This window comes from Sorex fumeus, unplaced genomic scaffold, assembly GCF_029834395.1.
Source record: "Sorex fumeus unplaced genomic scaffold, SorFum_2.1 ptg000036l, whole genome shotgun sequence".
NCBI lineage: Eukaryota > Metazoa > Chordata > Mammalia > Eulipotyphla > Soricidae > Sorex > Sorex fumeus.
Window position 1 is genome coordinate 12,930,675 of NW_026606093.1, and position 26,703 is coordinate 12,957,377.

The following is a 26,703-nucleotide window of genomic DNA, read 5'->3' on the forward strand; positions in this document are numbered from 1 at the left end:
TGGTTGTGGGATCTTGACTCAGGTCAAATTCCCACTGTTTTGGCTCAAACCGTTGGCACCTTCATCCGCTCATCATACGTGTATCCTGAGAAACCTATTTGGGGGCCACCCAACTAACGCATACTTCTTAGCACCCCTCCTTATTCAGTGTCCCCCTTGAAAGGACAGCTCAGAAGCAACCAGTCTCTGCCTGTGTATGCATTCTTGAGGTGAACCATGCATACCTCCCACGTGCTTTCAAGCAAAATCTGGTCACCCATCGAGCGGCCCTTTGTCACCCTCCGGGTGGGGGTGAGAGGGGGAGATGGGGCCAACAACTCCAAAGTTACTGTCTCAGGAAGAACTTCCAGAGGCTGGAGCGATATAGCAGCGGGTAGGGCATTTGCCTTGCGCAGTGGCGGCCCGGGTTTGATTCCCAGCGTCACATATGGTCGCCCTAGCACCGCCAGGAGTAATTCCTGAGTGCATGAGCCAGGAATAACCCCTGTGTATCGCTGGGTGTGACCCAAAAAAGCAACAACAACAAAAAAGAACTTTCATTTGTGGTTTGCTAGAAAGAAGCAGACTACGTTATGCGTTCGTTCAGCGAAAGGCGCAATCACTCCTCTTCCTGGGCGTTAAGTAAATCCCAACCACGCGGGTGAGCCGCTGCTTCCAGCGACGCCCTGGAAGGCGCGGGGTGCCCTGGAGAGACAGAGGGCAGATGCCAAGGACAATTCCGGGCGCATCCCCCTCGGTCCCCCACGCCTCCGGGGTGCGGCGGGTCGGGGTGGGGGGAGAAGGGCCGCGGGGCCCGGCGCCCTGGAGCGACAGAGAGGAGATGCCGAGGATTACCAGGCGCATCCCCCCTTGTCCTGCACGCCTCCGGGGGTGCGGCGGGTCGGGGTGGGGTGGGGGTGGTAGGGCCGCGGGCCCGGCGTCCCGGAGGCGCCGGTGGGGCCTCGCAGGATGCCCGGCGGCTGCGCGCAGGTCGCGGGCGCAGGAAGCCGGGGCCGCGGCGGCGCCGGGCTGGGGGCGGCGCCGGGCTGGGGGGCGGCCGGGCGGGGCCTGCCGCGCAGCCCCACGGGCGCTCCGGAAATTTCCACCGAGCCTGAGCGCCAGGGGCGGCCCGGGCGGGCTCCACGTGACGGTGATTCACCCAGGCGCCGCCTCCCAGCCCGGGGACCCGGGACGCAGCAGGGGGGGATGGGGAGGCGGGGAGGAGGAGGAGGAAGAGAAGGAGGAGGAGGAAGGGAAGGAGGAGAGAAGGGGAGTGGAGGAGGGGGAGGGGAGGAGGAGGACGTCCCGGACCGTGGCGGGACGGCGCTGCGACCCCCGGCCTGTCCCCGGCCCCGGCGGGTGCCCGGCGGGTGCCCGGGCAGCCAGCCAGCTGCAGGCCCTCCCCGCCCCGGGTGCGCCCAGCCTGGCGACACGGAAACCTAGAGAGCCTGGAACGTTTGCAGCGACCCGGCGCGGTCCAGAGCGGCCGAGTGCCCACGGGCGCCGCGGCCGCACAGGGAGCCCACTCGGGAGGCCGCAGGGGCGCGACCACCCGGCCTGGCCCGCCCCGTGGACAGTCTCGCCGTGCGGAGCCGTGCAGAGCGTGTCCCGGCGGGGGAGGAAGGGGTGAGGCTGGCCTGTCCGTGACCAGCCGGCCTAGAGGCGTTCTGAAGCATCACTGACCCTGAGTACCACTCACCCGACTCGGTCACTGAGCCCCGTCCTCCCCGTCCCCAGGAGCCCCTGAGGTTTCTCAAGAACCCGAGACTTGCACCGGAGATGCCAGGTCAGGCCTCCTGGAGTCCCGGAGATGCCAGGCTAAGCCTCGTGGGTGGCCAGGGCCAAGATTTCCCCTTCCCGTTCCTGATTGGTGGGGCAGACCTTCCAGATGCCCGAGAGCCGCTGTCCTGAAACGCTTATTACCCGAGTGCTCCGCTCCGAGTGAATGCTTGCCCTTTGATGTTCCTTCTAATAAAACTGTCACCTTTTCCTCCAGTGGTGTCATCAGTTTGTTAACAGAATAGGTAAGTATAGGACTTCATACGTGCACACATACCTACATGCAAGCTGACACATACCTGCATGCATACCTACATTCAAGCTGACACGCGCTGGCCTGGATGCACTGCGGGTCTGCGCTATCTCCTGGGTAGCCGGTCTGACTTCCTACCCACTTTCCAGGGGTTTTCCCCCTCCCCACTCCCAAGCAGGGGCATAAACACAGTTTGCAGAGGTTCCCAAACTTATTTGGCTTTAACCCCCCTTGTTCAGAAAGCAAACAAAAAGACCCAATCCTTTCAGCATCTGCCCCCATCCACCTTCCTAAATTAAGGGGTGGAAAGCATCCCCACATCCCACTGCACCCCAAAGCACTGAGGCTATTGCTGGGTCCGTGGGGAGGGCTCTAGCCGGCTCCTTAGGAAACACTGATTTAAAGAAAGCCGCGAAATTTGCCACTTGTCCTTATCCCTGATTTTCCACGTTGGGATATTTCTTATTTTCCACATCTTTGGGCCTCTCTCACGGGCGTTGAGAAGGAAAGGGGGGAATGTGGTGTTAGGTAGAAATTAAAAATTCAGCAGTTCTGGAGCTATGTTCCTTGCTCCTACACATTGGTTTTTAACTTTGGCGTAAGTATGTGTATTTATTTTTTTTAGGTTTATGCAATTAGAATCCAATAAAACCAGCTAATATGCATGTTCTACTTAGGGCAGGTGCTATTTTAAGTTCCTTATAAGTAGGGGAACATTTGATTCTTTTATGATCTCTGTGAGGTCAAGAGCTAATAAGTCCCCATTATCTACCTAACCTTCTTCCTTACAAATAAGGAAATTGAGGCCTAGATAGATTAGATTATGCCCCAAGGCCTCACAGCAGCCTGGAGTAGAGAAACTGTACTTTGAACCCTGGTTGTCAGAGGTAAATCCTAAACCTTGATCACCCTGCTATAGAAATGACTTAATTTACAAATTGTAAATTGAATTAGTAAATTTGCATAGCAATGGCATTTCCCTGTTTATTTAATCTTCCTGAAGTTTATTTTGATGAGATGTCTAAATGGGTAGAAAATCTTGCACAAAGTTAGCAATTCTCAGAAAGAAATTATGCATTCCAAGACAGTACTACATTTTAAAAAAGATTTATAGCACTATCTGTAGCACTGTTCTCCCATTGTTCATCAATTTGTTCGAGTGGGCACCAGTAACATCTCCATTGTGAGACTTCTTGTTACTGTTTTTGGCATATCGAATATGCCACGGGAGCTTGCCAGGCTCTGCCATGTGGGCGGGCTACTCTCAGTAGCTTGCCGGGCTCTCAGAGAGAGGGACGGAGGAATCGAACCCAGATCGGCCGCGTGGAAGGCAAATGCCATACCGGCTGTGCTATTGCTCCAGCCAAAAAAAAATTATATTCATATACATTTATTCAGAATGTTTTTTTTTTATCTAAACACTTAATGAGAGTATGAGACATACAAGGCACATGCTTGATATGGGGGAATATAATGAAGACAAAACTTTCACTCAACAGCATATTACTAAACCGATAGTCAAATTTAAATGTTTTGGTTGCTGAGATTGTGCATATTGTTCTCAGATCCCTTGAGAATTTCTCTGTTAGGCACACTCTATGAACTATTTTTTAAATGGAATCACCATGAATTCCAGTTACAAAAGAAGTTTGTGGTTGAGTTTCGGGTGAGCAACACCACCCCCTTTGCCTGGTTCCCACTTTCCCTCTGCACTCGAGCTAGACTTATCGGCAACACATATTCCCTCAGAGAAGGTGCAGAGGGGTCCCTTCCCTAATTATCTATCCCCCCACCGCCAGGGGCAGTTCCTCCTGAAGATGAGGTTTTCTGCTCTCCATTTTTACTGCCTTTGCACACTTGTTAGTCCCATAGGAAGTTTCTTTTATATCCCACAATTTATTTATTTGTGTATTTATTTATTTTTTTATTAGTGAAACCACGAGGTACAATTATAGACTTACAAATTTTTGTGCTTGGGTTTCAGTTATACAATGATCGAACAACCATCCCTCCACCAGCGCCCATCCTCCACCACCACATCCTTCCCCCACTTCTCCCCCCATCCCACCCTGCCTCTGTGGCAGGGCATTCCCTTTTCTTCTCTCTATCCTTTAGGGTGCTGTGGTTTGCAAGAGAGGCATTGAGTAGCAATTATGTTTGGTCTATAGTCTACTTTCAGCATGCTTCTCCCACCCTGGGAGGATCCTCCCAACACCCTTTATTTGGTGCTCTCTTCTCTATCTGAGCTTCCTTTTCCCCTAGCAAGTGTGACTGGCCTCCAAGTCATGGAGCAAAATTCCTGGTGCTAATCTCGGCCACTCCTGGGTGTTAGTCTCCCATTTTGTTGCTTTATGTTCCCCAGATGAATGCAATCTTTCTGTGTCTATCCCGCTCTTTCTGACTCATTTCGCTTAACATGATACTTTTCATGTAGTACCACTTGTATGTGAATTTCATGACTTAACCGCTACATAGTACTATATCCCACAATTTAGAGATATTTTAGAATCTGTTCCTCTCCCTCTGGAGACAGTATTACATTTTTACTACATAGCACAGGGGTAGGGTGTTTGCCTTGCATGCGGCTGACTCGGTTCGATTCCTCCATCGCTCTCGGAGAGCCTGGCAAGCTACCAAGAGTATCTTGCCTGCATGGCAGAGCCTGGAAAGCTCCTGTGGCATATTCGATATGCCAAAAAGAGTAATAACCAAGTCTCACAATGGAGATGTTACTGGCTCCCGCTCGAGCAAATCGATGAACAACAGGAGGACAGTGCTGCAGTGCTACAGATGTTTTTCACAAAATTTGACCCAGAAACTTATTTTTTTAGGGGAAATGTTTTCCCCATAAGTCTTTTGCCTCAGTACATGGTGAACTCTTAGTAAAGGGACCATGAGCTCTTAAATCAATTCTTAATGTCAATAAATAAATATTGATTGAAATGTACTCAAGTGAACAACCTTTGAATGGCTGGTGACATAATGCCAAATGAAAGAACATAGCCATAGAAACAGAAGAAATATTGCAAATAGTAGCAAGCTACTGTTTTCTCTCTTCTTTCCCTTCTTCATCTTTCTCTTGCGTCCCCAATCTCTCCTTCTTTCTTTTCTGCCCTTGAAACCTTTCCTGACGAGCCAAGACGGAATTAGAAACCTCTTGTTTATGTGTGTGTGCAGTGCCTGTGTGTGTATCCAGAGTCTATTCCTGTTGTGGCATTTACCACTGTATTTTCATTGCCTATTCATTCACCTGGCTCTTCCCAGGGGAGTTTTACCTTTTCTGAAGGGCAGGCATTCTGTCCCCAGAGCTCAGTCCAGTTGTTTGCCCTGAAATTGGAGTTTAACAATTCTGGCTAAAAGGATGTATTTACGGCTTAGCCTATTTTAAACCCCCAATTCAGGATGTACTGAATTGGGGATTTAGCAGAAACCATGAGGCCAATATACTTGTCAAAAACATAGTCTATGCAGTCTTGGTAAAGCTGAGTTTCCTCTATGTCTTCCCTTTCTTATATTTTCTTCTGTTTTTCCATGCATATGTATATATAGATATATACATAACAAACAAACACTGTCCTCCTGTGATTTGCTTGAGCAGACCCAGTAACGTCTCCATTTTGAGACATGTTGTTACTGTGTTTGGCATATTGAATATATCACGGGTGTCTTGCCAGGCTTTGCCGTGTGGGCGAGATACTCTCAGGAGCTTGCCGGGCTCTTCAAGAGGGGCAGAGGAATAGAACCCAGCTCGGCCAGGCTGGCTGCACGCAAGGCAAACGCCCTACCGCTGTGCTCTCGCTCTAGCCCAGATATACACATATTCTTACCACTGGGTATTAACTCTTCAGACCAAGTTTATTTATTTATTTTTGAATGTATATATAGCCTATGGTCACACTTTTCAATTTTGCAAAATATAGTTGCTTTGCTGTTTATTAAATAAGAACAAAAATAACCTCTGGGAAATATTGTATCTGGAAAGCCAATTTTATTTCACTACCCAATTAATGATCAGAAGTTTAAAAACTGAAACCTTAACCCTAACTTCATAATTTGAAGTCTTTAAGATCACAGAACCATAGGATTATTTATCATTAAGGGAAAGCGTATCAATGCCCTGTCCAATAAAAAGCCACTATCTGCAAAGATTATTTAAATTTTAGTGAAGTGAAATTAAAAATTAACTTTTTCTGTAGCATTAATTCTATTTCAGGTGCTTGATAACCACATGTGACTTTAAAAACATATTTATTCGTTTAAATGGTTTTTATTAGGTCGCCCTAACAGAGATGACTCCATTATTGCCCAAAGTTCTAATGGACAGAGTTAATAAATTAAAAAAATAAAAGTAAAAAAGCATTACCTTATTAGTTTTGATCTATCACAGGTACAGACCCCAGATTCTTTGACTTTCAAGACCTAAAAAATTATTTTCCCCATGATGCCAAAACTTTTTCTTAGACAAAGTTTTATTTATTTTATTTTTTGCTTTTTTGGGTCACACCTGGCAATGCTCAGAGGTTACTCCTGGCTTTGCACTCAGAAATTACTCCTGGCAGTGCTCAGGGGAACATATGGGATGCTGGGAATCGAACCCGGATTGGTCGCATGCAAGACAAAAAAACGCCCTACCTGCTGTGCTATTGCTCTGGAGCATAGACAAAATTTTTATGTTTTGTGTGAGCCTCGCCTGGGTTCCATCCTTGGTACAGAATCTGATCCCCCTGGCTGGAGGGATAATATAGCTGGCACGGCGCTTGTCTTTCATGAGGCTGATTTGGGCTCAATCGCCGTCATACCATATGGTCCCCTGAGTGCCATGAATGACTCCTGAGTGCAGAGTCAGAAGTAATCCCTAAACACCATGGGTGTGACGCCCCTCTCGCCCCTGACCCCGCCACCACCACCAAAGAGAGAATATCATCTCCTGGTTGCAGAGCCAGGGGTGGCCCCTGAGCACTGACACACGGGTATGTCCGTCTCCCCACCTCCTACGAATAAAAAAAACAAAACCAAACAGAATGACCAACAATTCAAAGGGATTCTTCATGAGTTTTAATGCTTTTCTCTTTTAAAAAACCACTCTAATCGACTCAAGTTACCGCACAACTTTGACATTGATTTAATTTGATTGTGCATTTTTAAGCTCACATGATTAGAATCAGTCAAGTTGGTAAAGGACAAATGCCAGATAGCTCTGGATAGATCAAATACATATTTAATGACATCACCCATGCAATGCAGGCTGTTTTCAATTTATAAACACTCTTTTCAGAAGCAGCCCAGATATAGAACATAGGCAGTCATTGTACAAACAAATTAGTAAGAAAAAAATTGAGAGAACATATAGTTTGAGTTGTAAAGGTAATAAGGAAACTGAAAAACCTTGGGGAATTACTAGGGGTTATTTTCATAGTGAAGGTGATTTACTTAAGTGTGACTCCCCGTGAAAATAAGTCTAGTATTGTTCTTCACCCTACAGGACATCGCCCTCCTCTGCTGAGTATTGCCTATGCTCCCCAAGGACTTTGAAAATTTTCCATTTTCATTTGTACTCCAATATTAGTTTTGTCAGTTTGTGACTTTGGGCAAGTTTTTAAGCTTCTTGGAGCCACCATTTGCTAAATAGTAAAATGCCAACTGCCAAACATTAAAGGCAAATCCGTGTGAAAAATGTATACTAGAAAATAAACATAAAAATACTATAATCATTAACAAAACTCAAAGACCTCCTCTTGGGAGGTTACTGAGATTTAGCCATGAGCACACCATGGGACTCTGGTTCATCAAAATATTTAAGCCAGTTCATTGTAACTCTCTCTCTCTCTCTCTCTCTCTCTCTCTCTCTCTCTCTCTCTCTCTCTGTGTGTGTGTAAGACTCTGAAAGAAAATAGTTTATATTTTATTATTATTTTTTTCTTTTTGGGTCACACTCAGCTATGCAGAGGGGTTACTCCTGGCTCTGCACTCAGGAATTACCCCTGGCGATGCTCAGGGGATCATATGGGATGCTGGGAATCAAACCCAAGCCAGCCGCATGCAAGGCAAACTCCCCACCTGCTGTGCTATTGCTCCAGCCCCCCCAAAATAATTTATATTTTAAAAGGAGGCTGGGTAAATATCAAAATATCACCTTTCCCTTTAAGGAATCAGTGTAATTGCTGGCATTTTTTCTCCACTTCCTTCTTCTATTTCATTGATTATTCCTAATGTTAACGTTTCTACTTTACATCCTGATTCATCTGACATAGCATGTTTTTAAAAACTTAGCATTGCTTGCTTTGATTTTTTTGGTTGTCTTTTGCTGATGGAGCTTCTGTGAAGGGCAAATTTAAAGTACAACTGGCTGCCAAGTTACAGGGAGATGAGAGTGATGGTTGTGGTTAGGCGCGGGAGGGGCTGGCAGCTAGCTACTTCTGCCCCTCTGAGAAGCAGTGCCAGTCACTGCTACTTGCGGCCTAAGGCAAAGGCAATGCTAGACAGACCATACCAAATCAAAACCAAACCAAACCAAACCAAGCAAATAAACATGGGTTAGGGCTAGGATGGTGCGGGGAGAGAAAGGCAGAATAGGGAAGTAAACTGGGTGAAGAGGAAGAGAGGGCACCTAAGAGAAAGCTGGCTAGCACCAGTCATTCTAAGCCCAGCATATCAGCTCATTTAAATCTCATGATGAGGGGCTGGAGTGATAGCACAGTGGGTAGGACGTTTGCCTTACAGAGGTCAACCAGGGTTCCATTCCCAGCATCCCATTTGGTCCCCCCGAGCACCACCAGGAGTGATTCCTGAGTGCATGAGCCAGGAGTAACCCCTGAGCATCTCTGGGTGTGACATAAAAAGAAAAAAAAAATTCATGATGGTTCTGAGTTAAGTATTATTCTTATTATTGCTAATATGATTTTTATTTTTGGCCACAAACTGGGGTGCTCAGGGATCACTACTGGTGGTGCTTCAGGTACCACGTGTGGTGTGGGGGATAGAACCTGGCTTTACCTTATGCAAGGCAAGCATCCTATGCACTGTACTATCATTCCAGCTCTGGATAAGCATTATTAGAATTGGTAACATTAGGTTGGTGAGAAAAACAAGACGTTGAGCAACTGTTCCCAATGTTTTATCACTTCTAAGTTGTACAAGTACGACTAGCACTTAGTCTTACTCTGGAGTATGTGATCACTGCATCATCAATACTTAAAATTTCTGTTCCTCAGACTCAAAAATTATCCTGGATCACATAGAATTGATATTTTATTATTGAAAATTAAAATATTAAACTTATTAAAAAATGGCAAGGGCTGGAGAGGCACATTAGGCTATTAACTTGAACATATCCAACCTGGGTTCAATCCTGGGTACCCTTTGTGGTCTTCAGAGTCAGAAGAAGTGTTCCCTGAGCATAGAGGCCCGAGAACCACTGGGTATGCTCATCCCAAAAGGCAAACCCATCAGATACTACCATATTTTAAAGTGAAAACAAGTTTCTCAAAATTAAAAACATGCTCACATAAATAAAATGACTATATTTCTGAAAATAAAATAGGGGAGAAAAACTGCATCTGTGAAGTTTTGTAAAATCTACATATCTTTTTTATATGACAGTAGTAGAAAAAAAAAGAAAATGAGAATGGCATAAATGTGTCCAGAATAGAGTGCTTATGTGCTTATTTTAATCCTATATATACTTTAATCATATTGGTATATAGATATATATACACAAATATATACATATATATCTCCACACACAAATTTGTAGTTCAGCAAAATAGTTTTGAGCCTAGAATAGAGTCTTAGTGGAAAGGGATTTTAGAAATTATTTTAATAATATTTTATTTTCTAGAGGAAAGTAGCTAGGGTGGGCAGGAAATGAATTATTATTAGAACTAGTTTGTAGAAAGACTTGTGATAGAATCCAGGTCTCCTTTCTTTTTACTCTAGAGTGTGATGTTATGGAAATTAATTAATCACTTCATTAAATCTTTTCACGAGAAAATGTGTGAATTGAAAACTATAAAATTTTTTGTAAATTCACATGCATAAATGCCATTTTGAAAAATTGCCTTTTTTCTTCCCCAAAATGGCCTTCTTCAAAATTTTAAGATATTTTCTTAGGACTTTTTACAACTTCTTTCTTTTATTTCACAAATAGTCCTGAAGAGCATATGGACTTGATATTGGAAAGAAGGTAAGAATATGAGACCCAGCAGTTCTCAGATATCGGGGAACATTGATTGGCCAGTCACTGTTATATCTGAAGTATCTGATGACATCTTAAGGATGAGCATATTCTGGCCTATAGGTTTCCAAGATAAGCACATTCTTGCCAACGTGACCCTTGGGCAAGTTGTTCTGGAATTTGAACCTGCTGCTGAAAAGGGGTTAAGTCTAGGACAAACACTTATTTCTGTGGGGGATGGTGGGATGGGTGAGCCATAGCTGGCTATATTAGCACCTCATTATACAACAGTTCCAAGACAGAGTGAATACAGATGTGCTCTCAGCAAGTACTTAGTATTTACATATTTTTTTAACCCATTAAGCTAAAATCTATTTTCAGAATTTCAGAGAAGCCAGAAGTTTGTTAATTACCTGGTCATTTATGATTATTTTATAAAGTTGATTCTAAACTGGCTGTAATTTCAGTATATTTCAAGCCAATTGTAAGCATATGAAACAAATATATTTATACATATATGTGTACCTTCACATACACACATACACACATAAATCTTTGACAATGATTATATGCTCATTTTTGAGTACTAGTTTAATGACCATAAAATGTCTTTGTCCTGGAAATTTCATTTCAAGAAGTCAAGAGAGTAGCTTATATTTAAGAAGTAGAATTCTTGTTACCTTCTTCTGACTGAACAAGCTACTTAATATCTACCTCCACTCATTTTATGCCTTTTTAAGCTAAAATGAATGTCTTCATAAATTCTATAATCTAAATTTACCTAGAGATGAAAGAGAAAAAAGGTCAAGTTCCTTTTCTGGCAAATCAGATATTACTAAGAGAATAGGAGTTTTGTGTAACTTGACAGGAAGATAGGGAGCTGAGATTTTATTTTGCTTTAAAAATATTTTGGATTTGTAGAATTCTTTTCTGTTAGATGAAAAGGAGATCGTTTAATCTGATCTTTGCTTACTTTAGTTGAGAACATTTCATTTTAGTATTCGTTTTGGATATTTAGTATTATATATGGCTTTAAGGATCACGACATTTATTTGTCAAAGACTTTAACCTAGAACATTATTCATAGTTCAGTAATATTGGAATGCATATTCTTCAGGGATACCAGTTTTGTTGTCATGTACAGTGAGGTAATTTACATGTAAGCATGGACTCTTGCCTATCTAGATTGATTACTGGTTCTATGAGTTTTGCTGTGATTCAGTTTCCACAAATGTAAATGATGACTAATAACTGGTGAGAATTTAATGAATTGTATGTAAAGAAAGCTCTTAGAACCATCCCTGGCATATAGTAAACACAGCAATTCTGACCTTAAACAAATGAATCAGCTAAAACATTAAAATCAAATGGTAGTTTAAATAACAGATTATTAATTCAAGGTGAGAAGGAATGATCCTTGGAAGTAAACCTGTCACGGGAAAAATCGGAGGCGTGCTTTCATTCACTTAGATAGAGAAAAAGATGGGGAAGTGCCAGGCGCCGTGATGCTGGCGACCCAGTCTAGCGTTCCTCTGGGTTGCCCACCGTCTTCTGCAGAGCATCCTGGGTTCTGGTGACTGGCGGCGACTTAAAACAGCCATCACGTCAAGCAAAACAACAAATATCAAGACCACCAAAAAGCACCCCCCACCCCTTCGCCACGTGCAACATCCAATGTGTTCGTGGTGTTTCACCAGTTACAGACTCAGGAGTTCAGAGGCCTTCAACAAGATTGACCAAAAGAGAGACGGTTTCATGGATATGGAAGATTTGCATGATGTGCTTGCTTCCCTAGGGAACATCCAACTGGTGCATGCCTCCATGCCATGATGAATGAGACTTCTGGACACATAAATTTCACCAGGTTCCTCACAGTTTTGGGGATGATGTTAAATGGCACAGATCCAGGAGATGTCATCAAAAATACTTCGGCTTGCTTTGATGAAGAAGCAACTGGAACTATCCAGGAAGATGACCTGAGAGAACTGCTGAGCGTAATAGGAGATGGGTTTACAGATGAGGAAGCAAATGAACTGTACAGAGAAGCACCAATAGACAATGAGGGAAATTTTAATTACATTGAGTTGTCACATGTCCTCAAACATGGAGCAAAAGACAAAGACGGTTGAGAGAACCTCTACTGTGTCTTCCTCTGTTTCATTTCCCAGACACTTTCCTCCACCTTCACAGATCTGTTGCATGCAATTGAGTTTTTATAGCTTTTCCTCTCTTTTCGATGTATTTATTCTAGACCTTTCTGCCACTTAGGACTTGGATAATAAGATGGCAACCGGGGACAAGTTTGTAAGTTGTATTGGGAAAGAGATTGCAAATAAAAATCAACCGAGGTGAAAGCCCAGGAAAATGTATTTGGTATTTCTGCTTTCACTGGATTTTTAAATTTTTCTATAATAAGACTGCTATTTCAAAATTAATATATATATATACTTAGAAAATCCTAAAGACTCTACAAAAAAGCTTCTAGAGACAATAGGTTTATATAGTAAAGTGGTAGGCTACAAAGTCAACACCCCAAAGTCCATGACTTTCTTATGTACAAATGATGAAAGAGAAGAAAGAGGTATTCACAATAGTACCTCAGAAAATTAAGTACCTTGGAATCAGCTTAACTAAAGAGGTGAAGGACCTATACAAGGTAAATTACAAAACACTGTCACTGTCACTGTCACTGTCCTCCCGTTTTTCATCGACTTGCTTGAGTGGGCCCAGTAACATTGTGAGACTTGTTACTGTGTTTGGCATATTGAATATGTCAGGGGTAGCTTGCCAGGCTTTGCTGTGTGGGCGAGATACTCTTGGTAGCTTGCTAGGCTCTCCGAGAGGGGCAGAGGAATAGACGGGACAGCAGTGCTCACGGCAGCACCCTTGTCCCCTGGCTCTGCACAAAACACCACTTCAAGAAATAAGAGCAGACACTAGTAAATGGAGAAACATTCCCTACTTATGGATCGGTAGGATTAACATTAACAAAATGGCAATACTCCTCAGAACACTATATAGATTTAATGTGGCCCCTATTGGATACCCATGACATTCTTCAGAGAAATAGACAAAGCACTTCTGAAGTTCATATGGAACAATAAACCCCCACAACAGTAAGATGGGTGGCATCACCTTGCCCAATTTCAAACTGTACTACAAAGCAGTACTGTACTACAAAGCAGTACAGCATGGTATTGTGCTAGAAACAGATTCGCTGACCAGTGGAACAGAGTTGAATATTCTGTCACAGATTCTCAAATATATAACCACTTAATCTTTGATAAAGTAGCAAGAAATGTGAAGTGGAACAAGGAAAGCCTCTTCAACAAGTGGTGCTGGGAAAACTGTTCAGCTACCTGCAAAAAAAATGAACTCTGACCTATGTCTAATGCCAGGCACCTACCAAATAAGGGGTTAATATCTAGGATATACAAGGCACTAGTAGACCTGTACAAGAAAAAAGCCTCCAACCCCATCAAAAAATGGGGAGAAGAAATGAACAGAAGCTTCCTCAAAAAAGAAAAACAAATGGCCAAAAGGCACATGAAAAAATGCCCTACACCGCTAATCATCAGGGAGATGCAAATCAAAGCAACAAATGAGATATTATCTCACACCACAGAGACTGGCACACATCCAAAAGAACAAAAGCAACCAGTGTTGGTGTGGATGTGGGGAAAAAGGACTCTCCTTCACTGCTGGTGGGAATGTTGATTGGTACAGCCGTTTTGGAAAACAATATGGACGTTCTTTCAAAAACTAGAAATTGGGCTTACATATGACCCCACAATACAATTTCTGGGAATATATCCTGAGGGTGCAAAAGAGCACAGGAGAAATGACATCTGCACCTATATGCTCACTGCAGCACTGTTCACAATAGCCAGAATCTGGAAGCAACCCGAGTGCCCGGGAACAGACAAGTGGTTAAAGAAACTTAGTATATCTACACAATGGAATGCTCTGAAACTGTTAGGAAAGATGAAGTCATGAAATTTGCTTGTAAGTGGATGGACATAGAGAGTATCATGCTAAGTGAAATGAGTCAGAAAGAGAGGGGCAGACAGAATGACTATAACATAATATGAGACTGACACCCAAGGATAGTAGGCACAAGGGCCAGGAATATTGCCCTATATTTGGAAGCCATCTCATAATTTGGGGGAGAAGGCAGCTGAAATAGAGAGGGGATCACTAAGTCAATGATGGTTGGAGGAATCGTTCAGGGTGGGAGATGTGTGCTGAAAGTAGATAAAGGACCAAATGTGATAGCCTCTCAGTATCTATATTGCAAACCATAATGCCCCAAAGTAGAGAGAGAGTATGGGGGAAATTATCTGCCATAGAGTCAGGGGGAGGGTTGTAAATGGGGCAAGGTTATACTGGGGATATTGATGGTGGAGAATGTGCACTGATGGAGGGATGGGTTGTATGACTGAAACTCAAATATGAAAGATTTATAACTGTGTCTCACGGTGATTCAATAAAAAGAAAGAAAGAAAGAAAGTATAACAGGATGTTAATATTATTGCTCAAAATCTTGAACTGGGGACTTGTGAGATAATGATTTGTATATATTATTTCCAACTGGAGATAGAGATCCTAAGGTGTTATCTCCATCAGCAGAATGTAGGTTATATTTGGTGTAGATTGTCAAACATTGTGAGGTACTTCATCTGACGGGAATGGAAAAGTTGTGCTTTTCCTAGTCATTTATGGAGTCATTACTGAATCACCCAAGTAAAATCTGCAAGAATATATGAAAATTCTGTTATAATTAGCCTTGTGGTTTTGCAGGCTTTTATATCCAAAAGATCTTTCTTTTGAAGAAGATTCTTTTTCCTTCAGAATGACAATGTCATCTCAGGGTATAGGAATTGACAAGTGGAGGAGGTGATAAGGGCTGGATTTCAGCCCTTATCACCTCCTCCACCCAGAATATGCTCTAGAACACAAACTCTACATGGAATGTGGTAGTCCCAAAGGCATATTTAAAATTTTTTTTTATTAGTGAATCACCATGAGATACAGTTACAAACTTACGAACTTTCGTGTTTCAGTCATACAATAATTGTTTACCCAACGTTCCACCAGTGCCCATTCTCCTCCATCAATGTTCCCAATATCCTTCCCCCTACCCCCACCCCTACCCCACAATGCCTCTGTGGCAGGGCATTCCCTTTTGTTCTCTCTCCTTTTGGGTGTTGTAGTTTGCAATAGAGTGGCCATCGTGTTTGGTCTATAGTCTCCTTTGGTATGCATCTTTCAACCCAAATGGGTTCTCTCAACATCCTTTACTAAAACTACAGGCCAATATCCCTGATGAATATGGAAGTGAAGATTCTCAACAAAATATTAGCAAGTAGAATTCAACAACTCATCAAAAATATCATACACCACAAGGGGGCTGGAGTGATAGCATAGCAGGGAGGGCGTTTGCCTTGCACGCGGCCGACCCGGGTTTGATTCCCAGCGTCCTATACGGTTCCCCGAGCACTGCCAGGAGTAATTCCTGAGTGCAAAGCCAGGAGTAACCCCTGTGCATCACTGGGTGGGACCTAAAAAGCAAACAAAACAAAACAAAACAAAAAAAAGACCATACACCACGACCAAGAGGGATCATTCCAGAATGCGAGGATGGTTTAACATTTGGAAATCAATCAATCAACATAATTCATCATATCAACAGAAGAAAAGATTAAAACTATATGATCATATCAATAGATGCGGAGAAAGCATTTGACAAGATCTAGCACCCGTTTATGATGAAAATCCTTGCCAAAATGGGTATAGAAGGGACTTTCCTCAATATAGTCAAAGCCATCTACCACAAGCCTGTGGCAAGCATGATCCCCAATGGGGAAAAACTAAGAGACTTCCCTCTAAGATCAGGGACGTGACAAGGATGCCCACTCTCTCCACTTCTGTTCAATACAGTACTGGAAGGACTTGCCATTGCAATTAGGCAGGAAAAAGATATTAAGGGCATCCAGATAGGAAAGTGCAATCTGTCACTATTTGCAGATGACATGATACTATATATTTAGAGAACCCTCTAGCCTCTACCAAGATGCTCCAAAAAACAATATACTTGTATAGTAAAGTTGCAGGCTATAAAATCAATACCTCAAATCCATGACTTTCCTATATGCAAATAATGAGAGAGAAGAAAGTGACATGAAAAAAAATCAATCCCGTTCACAAAAGACATATTTTTGAATGTTACATTTTGTACATTAGCTCTGAAAATAGGGTATTCATTCTCTTCAATTTGGTCAAAATAAATATTTTGGGGGGGTGGGGGAGAAAGATTAGTGATTTTGTATTGCATCCTGAAGTCAACTGCTAATTTACTATTAAGGAAATTTTTTTTGTATGCAAAAAAACAAAAACAAACAAACAAAAAAACCCAAACAGATGCATGATCCATAGAACAAAGTACTCAAGATGATGGTACTTCAACAAGCTGTTTTACAGCGAAGAGTGAAAAATTAAAAATAGACTGTTTTGAAAATGAAGATGTATATTTTTACATTAACATCAGAACTTACTATAACGCTGCAGTGGAGAAGTCAGGAAGATAATAATGGTAAAGATGGTAAAGGCTTACACATATAGACCGATGTAAAGTATGGGAAATTTAGAAAGAAATGTTCATATAAATGAAAATTTGATCTATGTGAGAAGCAATAATGAGGAAAAATTTGGTAATTTCATAATGGATTCTGGTCCAACAAAATAAATGTAAAACTAGATCCCTTGTTATAGCATAAATAAAAAAAATCCAAGTAGATTAAATCTAGGGAGTTTTTTTTTTGCATTTGATTTGCCTTTAGAAAATTTTTTTTTAAATTTTTATTAGTGAAACACCTCAAGGTACAGTTGTAGACTTACAAATTTTTGTGCTTGGGTTTCAGTTATACAATGATCGAGTACCCATCCCTCCACCAGTGCCCATTCTCCAAAAAAAAAAAAAATCTAAGGAGTTTTAAAATAAAACACATAAAAAGAACTTGACTATTGTAGCACTGTCCTCCTGTTGTTCATTGATTTGCTCAAGCGGGCACCAGTAACGTCTCCATTGTGAGACTTGTTACTGTTTTTGGCATATCAAATATGCCACAGGAAGCTTGCCAGGCTCTGCAATGTGGGTGGGATACTCTCTATAGCTTGCCTGGCTCTCTGAGAGGGATGGAGGAATTGAACCTGGCTCGGCTGCGTGCAAGGGAAACGCCCCACCCACTGTGCTATCGCTCCTAGCTGACTATTGTAAAATGAGAAATTTCCATAATAAGACTTTTTAAACAAGTGAAAAGCAAGTGAGAAAGAGATTTAAATGTGTTTTAAAAAGGTATATAAGAATGTAATACTAGTACTTATAAATCAAGTAGGGAAAGATAACCCAACCAAAAAATGTGTAACGCATATGAACAGGCAGTGTATAGGAAAGAAAGTTGGTGATCAGTAATCATGAGAAAGTGATTAGGGTAATGTAGCATTCAAGCCATCAGAGGATAGGCTTATCTTCTTTGTATCCACCAGAGACTATGTAGTGGTGACAATGTAGAGCAAAGAGAAATTTCGTATATTATGGGAGAATGTGACTGGCATGACCATTTTGGGAAACAATTTGATAAATTATACTGCTGTTGAAGATTAACTTATTTTACTACTTTCACTTCCCCTGTAGATCATAGTCCCTGGAGAGGGTATTATAGTACCTTTCTAGTGCAATGTAGAGCTCATTACATAGATAAGAGAAGAGAGGAGGAGGGAAAGAAAGAGGAAGGAAGGAAGGAAGGAAGGAAGGAAGGAAGGAAGGAAGGAAGGGAGGGAGGGAGGGAGGGAGGGAGGGAGGGAGGGAGGGAGGGAGGGAGGGAGGGAGGGAGGGAGGAAGGAAGGAAGGAAGGAAGGAAGGAAGGAAGGAAGGGAGGGAAGAAAGTACAGGAGGTAGGTAGGTAGGTAGGGAGGGAGGGAGGGAGGAAGGAAGGAAGGAAGGAAGGAAAGAAGGAAGGAAGGAAGGAAGGGAGGGAGGGAAGAAAGTACAGGAGGTAGGTAGGGAGGGAGGGAGGGAGAGAGGGAGGGAGGGAAGGAGGGAAGGAAGGAAGGAAGGAAGGAAGGAAGGAAGGAAGGAAGGAAGGAAGGAAGGAGGGAAAGAAGAAAGGAAGGGAAGGAAGGAAGAAAGTACAGGGAAGGAGGGAGGGAGGGAGGGAGAGAGGGAGGAAGAAAACTCCAAAAAAGAAGGAACAAAAGACAGAGAGAAAGATAGATAGATGGAGGGGGGGGAGAGAGAGAGAATAGGGATATTTATGCACTGGTTCTTTTTGCTTTGTGATGGCTGTTGTGGAACTTTTGCAAGTTTACAAGTCGTCCCAAATCACCCTACAGTTCTTTGAACCCCATTGCAACTTTGGGGATCTGATATTAGCCTCCTTGCCACCAAGGTTTCAAATGTTAATAGAAATAATGACTTTCCTGAATCATTAATGAGTTGTCCTGTACAAGGCAAGCACCTTACTGCTTGTATTATCACTTTGGTCCCTGAGTACATTTCAAAATGTGTTCAGGAGTCAAAACGATAGTGGATAAAAAATGGTATATGAAAAATGTATAAAATAGACATAATACATGATGGTTAGCATATGGCACTAGTTATTATAGGATCCTTACAACTCTATTGGCAAAAAAGAAGATAACTCATGCTCTGAAAAGATAAAATGACTTTTCCTTTTGTTAAATGCCTTTTTTATGTGTATGAATTAAAATAAAGGTATTCCACTGGTTTATAAAGAAATGGATATTTTTTAAATAATAAATATTCATATTCACTAAATCAACCCTTCTGTAATGTATATTCCTCTGGGCATAGACTGCATGGAGGTTCTTCCCCTGGTTAGAAGAGTGTGTGGTCATCCTGGCCACAGTCTCTTACTTTCTGCTTCCAAGTACCACCTGGTAATTTCAAGTCAAACAGCTGTACATCTCCATTGAGGAAATTAAATGTGTTCATGCATCATCTCACTGAGCATTTAAGGAGAAACAAGCTTGCAAATTTGGGGAAAAGGGGAAAAATCACTCTCCATATTAGCAGAGCCAATTGAGCCTAACTGTTCTTTTGGAGACATGCCCAACACATCCAAGTCCTTTGCATTAGGACTGTCAGAACTCAAGGCCGATTTCCCATCAGTACTCTAACATACACACAGGCTCAATAACTTTAGAATATTTTCTTATTCTTTACTAAAAATATCTTCTTTTAAACAGACTTGACACTCTCCATCCTAAGAGGCATTTTAACAAAATGGTCATCAACCTATCACATGAGAAGCAGAGGAATATGGAGAAAACAATGTCCATAGTTTCATGCTTGTTTCTCAATACTTCTAATTATACCTAAAGGATCAGAAAATATCAGTCTCTATTCATATTTCGAAAGTCTAATTTCTGGTAATTTTCAAAAGAATGAATTTTATGGGAACTTCTAAATTAAAAATATCAAGTGCTAGAGGAGAAGAACAGCGTTCAGTGAGATGCTAGGGAATGATTTCCTACCCTCTCAAAAAAAAAATTCCAGACCTCCATTTATATAACTTACTTTTTCTTCTTTTCCATTCATTATAAATAATTCTACATTTATGGGAAGTTAGAAATAGGAAAAAATACATAAAGGCCAGAAAAATATTGCTGAAGACAGCAACATTAATCAGTTATATAATTTCTTATGTTTTCACCTTTGTGCTACATTTTAGAAAAGCTACTTATTATTAACATGTACTCATTTGATTGGCAAGTACTCACAGTGTCAATTCGAATATTTATTACTTCAGGAGAATATTTGGATTTTGATATATTATTTTGAGTTTTCTTAAATTTCCCTTATTCCTGTTGACTATGCTTTTTCTCCTTTCATCTTAGTCTGTTCATTCTTAATATCCTTTCTTTTTTTTCACAGATATCAGGTTTTCAATATATCTCTGTTAGAACACCAACATTTTCTTTGGAATTGTAGAATATTTTCAAGGACATCAAATTACTTTTGTCTTGCCTCAGCCTTGGACAGTCAGAGAACTATCTAGCCAATACAAATAAGATGGACTGAGGTCTCTACCCTGGTCCACTTGTACTTTGACGTCTCTACTTGGAACTAAATGCAGTTTAATTAATTCAAATTTTCTCTCAATTTATCAGGGCATAGAATTCCTTCCCTTATGACTCCATAAACTGCCACTGCATGCAGATATTGTGTTAGGGATACGTCACTGACCAAAACATTTTAAATAAAGTAAGTAGTCCTGTCATTGTGTAATGTAGATCATAATATTAAGAATCTTATAAGGAAGATAAGGGATTATGGGGACATATGACCTGCAGACTATTAAGGTAATTGTTGAGCTCTTGGACTCGAGGCAATGAGTTATATGGTTATCTGAAAGAGAATTCCCAGAAAAGGAATCAGGAGAATATTTTAAGTCATTTTAAAGATTTTGGCTTGTAGTCTGAATGGAATTGGATGCCATCTGAGGGTTCTGAGCAGAACAAAATCTCAGAAGCCAAGTGAATCAAGTCTTTTAAGAAAGGGGGAGTGATAAGAGATGGAGAGGATCTGAGAACTATTTGGTTTAGTGATATGGAGGTCGTCAGTGACTTCACTGAGAACAAGTTTGATGAAGTAAGGAGGGTGAAAGCTCTTTGGAATGGGTTCCAGAGGGAACAGGAGGAGCCGGGCAGGAAGCAAACTATATGCAACTCTTCATAGAAGGTTTACTCTTAAAAGGAAGAAAAACGGAGAGCTAGCTGGAGGAGGATGTGAGATCAGGAAAGTTAATAAAATTTTTATTTCAATGAGATAAATTGTTACAGCACACCATATGCTGGGAATGATGTAGTGAAAAATAACAATTTGATGGTGCAAGGGTGAGTGAGCAATTGTTGGAGCTCTGTCTTGGTGACAAAGGGAGCAGTGAGCCAGGGGCCGCAGCGTGAGCCGTTTGGTTATGATTACAGAAGGGACTTTGGGAGTGGACTTGGGTGGGAGTAAGATGCACTCACTGTGGCTCCACTGAACTCTCACCAGCAGTGGGCATATTTGACAGACAAAGACGTAATCTGTCATTCTTTAAACCACAGGTAACCTGTTTCACTACTGTTAAAAGGTAAAGGTAAAGGCCCTCCCGTTGATCGTCGATTTGCTCGAGCGGGCCCAGTAACGTCTCCATTGGAGACTTTGTTGTTACTGTGTCTGGCATATCGAATACTCTCGGTAGCTTGCCGGGCTCTCCGAGAGGGGCGGAGGAATCGAACTCAGGTTGGCCATGTTGGCCGCTTGTAAGGCGAACGCCCTACCCGCTGTGCTATCGCTCCACTGCTTGCTATCACTCCACACAGTATCACTACTGTTAGGTGCAGCATTTTCAAACCTGCTAGTGCCTTCACTAATTATCTTATTAAAGTAAGTACTACATTTATGTCTATTTTTCCATTTAAAAAACTTAGGTTCAGATGGGTTTCACTACTATCATAAGGAAACATATCGATCAATGATAGGACAGGGAATTAAATCCAGAATTTTGACTGAGTTCAATTTCTTCCATACTGTTACAAGGTTGGATTGAGAAAACAGGGAAGGTATATTTTAATAACACAGACTCTGAAATTTGATGTCTTTCTCCTGTTTTTCACTACTGTGGAGTCCACCACAAGGATGATTGTGTGAATGCATAATCTACCCAGGTACACAGTGGTGTCTTCATCAGTGAAGGGAATCTTCCGAAGGACAGGTTACTGCTCACTGAGGTATAAAGCACCCTGGAGTCTTCTGTCCTTTGAAGTCTGCTCTTAGGCAGCATTTTCCTGGCTGGTCTTTCCAGGACCTCCTTCCTGTGAATTTTTCACTTTTTCCTTATGCCCTTTAGGTCTGTGGAGAAAGTTTTTTTTTTTTATTAGTGAAACACCATGAGGTACAGTTATGTGGAGAAGGTTTTTAATCACCCAATCAATTACCTTTGACAAGAGGACTATAATAAATTATGGAAGGAACCATTCCAGGGATTCTGTACCCGATTCTCCTTATGCTCCCTATCTTCTTCAGCTGCTTTGCTGGCACCACATAATATTTATTTCTTGAACTTGATACCATGCTTTTCATGGTGTGTGTGTGTGTGTGTGTGTGTGTGTGTGTGTGTGTGTGTGTGTGTAGGCGCATCCAGCAATGCTCAGGGCTTACTTGTGACTCTGTGCCGGGGAGTAGTAGTCTTGGGGACTGTATGTGTTGCTGGGGCCTGAACCCAGCTCAGTCACATGCAAGGCCAGCGCCCTACCTTCAGTGTATTTGCTGTGTTCTGTGCCCCTAGAACTTGCTGATCTTGATACAGAAAAACATCCTGGCACACACACGGACACATACATGTTTGCTATCTTTTATGGAAGAAACTCTAAGAGCAAATATAAAACTTTAGCTTGAAAGCATCTCTTTGAATCCCTTTTTGTGAAGATGGTATTGAAAGCCAAAAAGGAAGTCCCTGCTTCCAAACTGAAGACAAACCCAGAACTTTGAGGACCAAGAAAACAGTGTTGAAAGGTATCTGCCTGCACATGCATGCATGCACGCACAAACACACACACACACACACACACACACACACACACACACATTTACTCACCCTTCAAAAACCCAAGTTGCTGTGGCTGAGGAGGCAGCTCCAATATTCTGGAAGGAGTGCTCCAGAAGAAACAAGCTTCACCATTGTGCCATCATCAAGTTTCCTTTGAGCACCGTGTCAGCTATGGAGAAGATAGAAGTCGACTACATGCTTGTGCTCACCGTGGAGGGCAAGAACAACCAGCACCAGGTGAAAGAGGCCATGGAGACCCTCTATGACAGTGATGGGGCCAAGAAAAACACCCTGGTCCTACCTGAGGGAGAGAAGAAGGGTGTGCTACGCAGAATTCTGATTGGGATGGGTCGTCTTGAATATTGTCAGCAAAATTGGGAAAAATATAAATAGTTCAACTGGCTGGCTGATTTGAAATATATATATTTTCACCATAAAATAAACAGTCTATAAGAAAACATATCTTTCAGCTTGCCAGAGATGTCATTGTTTTCATGGGGACCACCTGGCCTTAGCAGGACTCTGGCAGCTAACTACCCTGTATATGATGACTTCTCAAAACCTGCGTCTTTGTATTAAGTGAACTGTTCATTCCAAGTGGCAGGTGTTATCTGTTTTATATATATAAAACATATATATGTATAGACTGTGTATTAAGTCTCTGTAAAGTATCCTGACCTGTGAAAGTTAATCAGTTCAAATGTCTACTTATTTTGAGGTGTTAATAAAAAGGTTCAGAGATATAGATAAATAAAATGAGTGTTTTCATTTGAAAATAGGATACATGAAACCAAGGAGTATAATTAATACTTAAACGTGCTTTTAAAATAATGTCTTAAAAAGAAGCATTAACACATTAATATCCAACACCCATTTCTACACCAAAAGAATAAATATATACATTCCAATGTGTCCATGTTACCCCAGTAATAAAAATAAAACACATTAAATTTTAGGTTTGAAAAACTTTAGAAAGATAGATCGATTTTAGAATATAGCATTGCAGAATGTTCTAAATAGATGTCGTGAATAGAACTATATTTGCATATGGATTTCAGAATCACCACATTGATGCTCTGTGGCTCAGAAGCATACCCACTAGAAAACATCTGAATAAATATTCTAAAACTTTATCTCCTTTCAGAAAGTTTTGCAGAATTTCTCACTTAGATTTGCTTCCTGCTGCATTCTTTTGCTCCCAGACCCCCTTCCCTTTTGGAGAAGCTCAGGTATGGGTGGGAGGAAAACCGATCGTTTCAAAGAGCTGACGACTTCACTAATATTTCCATATATGTTGATCACGTGGGGGTGGGGGTTGAGGATTAGGCGAAGCTGCAATTGGTCATATGAATTATGAGCTTGTTTGGACACTGGGCCGCTCCTGCCCTGGTCAGTGCCAGTAAATCCTGCAGACAGCTTCAATACCACCACACTGTTTCTATCCCACTCAGAGAAAACTCCATGTCAAGGTATAAACCACAATCCTCCCTTTCTTGGTTTTGCATGCAAAGACTATTTTAGAATAAATTTAAATGTCAGAACTAGAACTTTGCACAGAGAAGACTTGAGCTCACTCAGTTCACAGCATGGCTAAATTAAAAAAAAGTTCTTTTTTCGTTTTTGATGACAGTACTGAATTTTCGAGGTCTATATATTTCACAGAATTTAAGCTGCAGGGAGAAACTAAATTGCTATGTTGGAGAAAAAGATAAAAGAAGGAACTTTAAAAAGAGCATACATATCAACAGCAGCGCTCATACTCCTAAGAGGCTCAGAGGCTCCCAGTGGGAAGAACTTGGCAATGGCTGCTTTATGTCATTTGTGAATAAACATGGCTGTTACACCATTTAAATATTCTACAGTGACCTAAACATACATAGACACCAAATGTCAGACCAGACAGAAATTTATGAATATATACATAGGACACGTTGCTGGAAGAACTTGGTATGTTTTTTCCTCAAATATTTATTGATACACATATTTCAGGTTAAATATACATTCAGTGTTCATAGTCTGAGCAATAGAAAACACATTTTTTAATCAGTCCTAACAGCAGGAAAAACTTCCTGCAAGAGTTTGAGGTTTATTCTTCATTTAACAGATGTTTATTGATAATAGAAGCCAGGAAGTTATATGACTTATCTCTAGCTTCAAAGAGTTTTAAAATGTGGTGGATTCTTTAGTCCAGCTAAGACCAAAGAGGTAATTTTAGTTTAGTTCTTGCTTCTCTTTACCAGATCTCTGACATTTTGAAATTTTTTGTAACTAATATAGCACAGCGGGTAGGGCATTTGCCTCGCATGCGGCCAACCGGGGTTTGATTCCTCTGTCTGTCTTGGAGAGCCTGGCAAGCTACCTAGAGTATCCCACCCACATGGTAGAACCTGGCAAGCTCCCCTTGGCATATTTGATATGTCATTTTATGTGTCACAACAAGTCTCACAATGGAGACATTACTGGTGCCCGCTCGAGCAAATCTATGAATAATGGGAGAACAGTGACAGTGGACAGTGCTAATTTCCCATATTTGTTTTTCTATATTGTAATTAAAATGCCCATAAGATAAACCATAAACAATTGGAAAAGCAGATCTAGAACTTATCTAGGTTGTTGTCAGGTATGTTTATGATAATTCAGGATAGAGCAATGAATGTTCTAAGAGAGATCATGTTCGTGTTTGGAGCTAACTTTATAGTTGACTAGGATTAAAGGGGAGATAAGAGAGACAATTAGTTTGTAAAATCTTCATATGCATTCTTCTTAGTATTAAATGCCAAGAGACATAGTACAGTTGATTAGGCACTTGCATTGCATCCAGTTAACCCAGGTTCAATCCCTGGCACTGCACATAGTCCCCTAAGTCCTACTGGGAACAATTTCTGAGTGCAGAGGCAGGAGTAATCCCTGAGCATGGACAAGAGTGAACTCCAAAACATGGCAAAACACCATAAATAAAAAGAGTATACATACATAAATAAAAAATACACAAATAAAAAGCAAACAAGACAACAAACTCCAAGAACAAAATAAATTTAAAATTATATTATAATTAAAAGCAGATTTAAACTTTTTTTTACTTTAGGAAACATGTTATAATAGCATTAACATTTATGATTTTGATGTAAAAAGTGATTGTACCTTTATTGCCACCAAAGTGTTCAAAACCCTGTACCACTTTTCTTTCTTTCTTTCTTTTTCTTTCTTTCTTTCTTTCTTTCTTTCTTTCTTTCTTTCTTTCTTTCTTTCTTTCTTTCTTTCTTATACTTGTATTGATGCTATACCAAGATCATCATCCACATTCCTCCACCATTATCTTAAGGCTCTTTTAGCATCCTCAGATCACAGTTCTGTTGACTGTATTTCAGGACTGTTTCTTTTGGAGATGATCTAATCCCTAAGGCAGATATTTGAAATACAACACAAAGGTAGAAAGTAGGCCTATCATCTTTCAGGTAATAAAATGGGGAAATTATATTAGTAAGAGACTGGCCTTTGAAATGTAAGACAGTCTTATGCTGAGAATAGAACATTGTGAGGAGCTTTTCCCTCATCACTTTCATTGACATCTGGATCTTTCAAACCACATGGACAGACAATGCATATAATCAAATTTCACCTTCATGGCCAAAACAACAGAGGACTGGAGATTTAGGGGATGGATGGATAGAGAGAGAGAAAGAGAGAAATAAAGTGGGGTGGTCATATTAGTTGCCCAAAGCTAAAGGATTGAACTCCCTTTCCATAGTACCTAGCAGTGAATTAACTAATGCTGGAGTACCACTCCAATTTCTCTTTAAGCTCATAATGTTGCTCACGATAGAAAACAACAAGTGACAAGTTACATGGTTTGAACTTTAATGAGGAATCCATTGTACAGTCTCCTACGATGTGGGTGTGTTAAT

General features: G+C 41.3%; 1 pseudogene; it reads left to right on the forward strand.

Annotated features, from left to right (window-relative positions):
• Positions 1–948: 948 nt before the first annotated feature.
• Positions 949–12,313, forward strand: LOC130027132 (myosin regulatory light chain 12B-like; annotated as a pseudogene).
• The last annotated feature ends 14,390 nt before the right edge of the window (positions 12,314–26,703 follow it).